Source organism: Aegilops tauschii, chromosome 2 (assembly GCF_002575655.3).
Source record: "Aegilops tauschii subsp. strangulata cultivar AL8/78 chromosome 2, Aet v6.0, whole genome shotgun sequence".
Classification (NCBI taxonomy): domain Eukaryota; kingdom Viridiplantae; phylum Streptophyta; class Magnoliopsida; order Poales; family Poaceae; genus Aegilops; species Aegilops tauschii.
Window position 1 is genome coordinate 295,989,561 of NC_053036.3, and position 3,067 is coordinate 295,992,627.

General features: G+C 38.5%; 1 non-coding gene across 1 annotated transcript; it reads left to right on the forward strand.

Moving 5' to 3' along the window:
- Positions 1–233: 233 nt before the first annotated feature.
- On the forward strand, positions 234–306 carry TRNAK-UUU (transfer RNA lysine (anticodon UUU)). Its single transcript has one exon. It is a non-coding gene; the product is annotated as a tRNA-Lys (tRNA).
- The last annotated feature ends 2,761 nt before the right edge of the window (positions 307–3,067 follow it).

The window sequence follows — 3,067 nt, forward strand, 5'->3', positions numbered from 1 at the left end:
ATTTCCTTATTTATCTGTTTTGGTAGCAGGAGAAGTAGTTTGTTCAGCCCGGACTTCAAAGTAGTCTCCCCCGTTGACCTTCTTTTTTAGATAGAATCCTCAATGAGTGGAAAGGACTCCCAAACTTGCTCCACAATACTATACCATATAGAGTCGCACCCTTGTGATATGATAAGAAGAAAAGGGGCCAGGCCACCCTCTTTTGTTTTCCGCACCAAGCCTTCTTGTAAATCGGGTGTATAGCTCAATTGGTAGAGCATTGGGCTTTTAACCTAATGGTCGCAGGTTCAAGTCCTGCTATATCCAAAACAAAACAAAACCACTCTTGTATTCGTAAGGATGCATAGTAGCCTTCAAAGAGCACTCTTTGGCCTTGAGAAAATCCCCTTTCTCATCAACATCTCGACTTTGCTCGTTGTTTGAGGTAAGTATAAAGGAGACCAGACAGGCTCGGTCATTGATAGGTCGGCCTTCTCCTTATTCATTGGATAGGGCACGGGGGAAAGTCAAGTCAAGCACTACTTAGTTGGGGTGGGACGCACCAAAGCAGCGTTCATTGCACTAGCGCCTTATCTTTTGAAGCTAAACAGAGGCTCAAAAGACAGAGTACGTCCAAAGTCGTTGGCTGCCTTTTTGTAGTGCGCAAGTCAGAGTGAACTTCTTCTTCTGTTCTGCGAATCTACTAACGAGAACTGCCGTACAGTCCTATCTTTTTTTATGAAAGATCGTAGATGAACGTTTCGTTTTGTTACCTAAGTAGTTGAGCAATTCATTCCAAGGTAAACAAAGAGGTATTTCCTTTTCTCATTCAGTCCTTCTCTCCTTCCATCCCAGTAGGCCTATTCATGCTTTTTTTGCTATCCATCTTGATCAAATAGAAGATGCGGAAATTCAGACTAGGCAAAACACCTCAAAAAGTGAAAAAAAGATAAAACAACTTTCTTATTGTCAAGTAGTAAACCATAGTTCTCATCCTAGGAAACCATATCGATCATCGGTTCAGAGCTCCCAACTACGAAGCTGTTCCGCTCATCCAAGAATCTGAAACTTCATCTACATTAACTCATAAATAGCCCTTTACTTTCTTTTATTGACATAAAAAGGTAATCAATCATTTCTTTTCATCTTTTATCAAGTCTTCCTCTTCCTGATTGAGTCAATCAGGGATAGAAATTCGGATCAACTATGAGGAGTAGGGCTGCTGGGCAAGTGAATGAAATATGTCCTAGGCATTTCCAATAAGTTCAGTGAAGTGAGGGCGAAGCCTTTTTTGAGAGGGAAAATACACTCCAAATGATATTCCATAATGGAAGGAATGAGTGGAAGATTTATTGGAAGAAAAAAATACGATACTTTTCTGGTCGTAGGTAGGGCTACCTATCTAGTTTCGTGCTTCGAGCGTACCAGATTCAATAGGCTAGGTTATAGCTGACAGATTTCTTTAAGAACTAGGCGCTTGTAAGCCTCGCTAGTAGTATTCCTGCCCAGTGTCGGAGTAGTGACTCACAAGGTAAGTTCTCCTCAATGCATTTCCAACACTCTCTTTTTCTATGTACACTTTTGATTCCTCAATAGGTAGGGACAACGTTTGAGATCTCATTAGACCGTCTATTTCTCACTAATTGGGAGATTGGATTGGATTGGAATCCGAGAGAACTGATTGGATGTCATGGAACGAATGGGGCACTACGTTGGTTACCCACTGCTAGCCTAGTGGAGGTTTCTCTATTTGTTCAAAGTGGAAAGGAGTCATATTTGAATCAAAAAGTTGGGCTCGTTCACTCACACCTTTCTTTGATTATCGATGACTTGGCTTCTTGCTCAAGTAAGCACCCGGCATACCAATTCATTATCCTTGGGGCTCGGCTCACTCCTTCCTATCTATGTTATTCTTTCTTTGTTACTCTCGTAATGACGTTCCGAAAGAAATCATGGTTACCAGGTCACAGCTCTGATTCTTCTTCCCTTATAGAACCTTCCCGCAAGAAATCAGTGGAAGTGGGTCCGCCCCTACAACTCATCAAATCTGCCTTCTTTTTTGTTCTGCGATGTACATATTCTCAAGTTATGAGAAATAATGGATTTGAATGCAATTTTGAATTAACAAAATAAACGGATGAAGGATATTTTTACCTCTTATCTGATAAGCAATCGAAGCATCTGAACTGCTCAATGACCAATAAAGAAAGAGCTAAGGTAAAAAAGTATATGTGTTACTAATAGTAAACCAATTTTATTTGGAGTTTGCTTTCAGCTGAACATGTTATAACTACAAATGAGGTGAGGCTTGATTAGGTGGCTTTGCAAGAACTAGGGAGGAACAAAAGTTATGTACTTTAGGCTAAACATATGAATTTAGAAGATCAACTTTTCCAATTGGACATAAACAAAAGCACCCAATAATATATATAAACTTCCATAGTATTTTCTCTATGGTGAAGTAATTTCATCGATAACCACTAAACAATTAAGTAGCGATGTATGCAAAGCTAGACAACGAACATTTCATAATACACTCGTTCTGCATATCTTTAGGATAAAAGAAAAAACTGCGAAAAAATTCATTTTCCTAAATAAAAAGATCAATAAATCTATTTTGTATGGTTATTATTTCGTTGAAAACGTTTCCATGAGACTTTCTTTCATTGAAGAAGTCCATGACTTGTTCTAGGTGATATGAGGTTGAACAGGCTTTAGAAAAAATGCAAAGAAGGGTACATGAGGGTGGAATAAAAATAAAAAAGATGACCCCTTCTTTCTTCTGGAGCATTAACAATAAATATTCATTCTTTATACGTTAGGTTGGGTTTCAGATGTATATCATTTATTATATGAAACCAAAAAGAAGAAATGACAAGAAAGTTGTATATAGATGGAGGAATAAATTATGATGTGGAAAACAAGGTAGGGGTTCAAATCCTGTCATCCCTACCTAGTACTTCTCCTGTGGGCAGTAACGAGGGATCAATTGAGATCGATTCAAATTGGACAAAATTCAGAGTTTCAATTTTCTATATGCATGTGGTACAAAAATCATCCTTTTCTTTACAGTTTTATATCCCGGTAA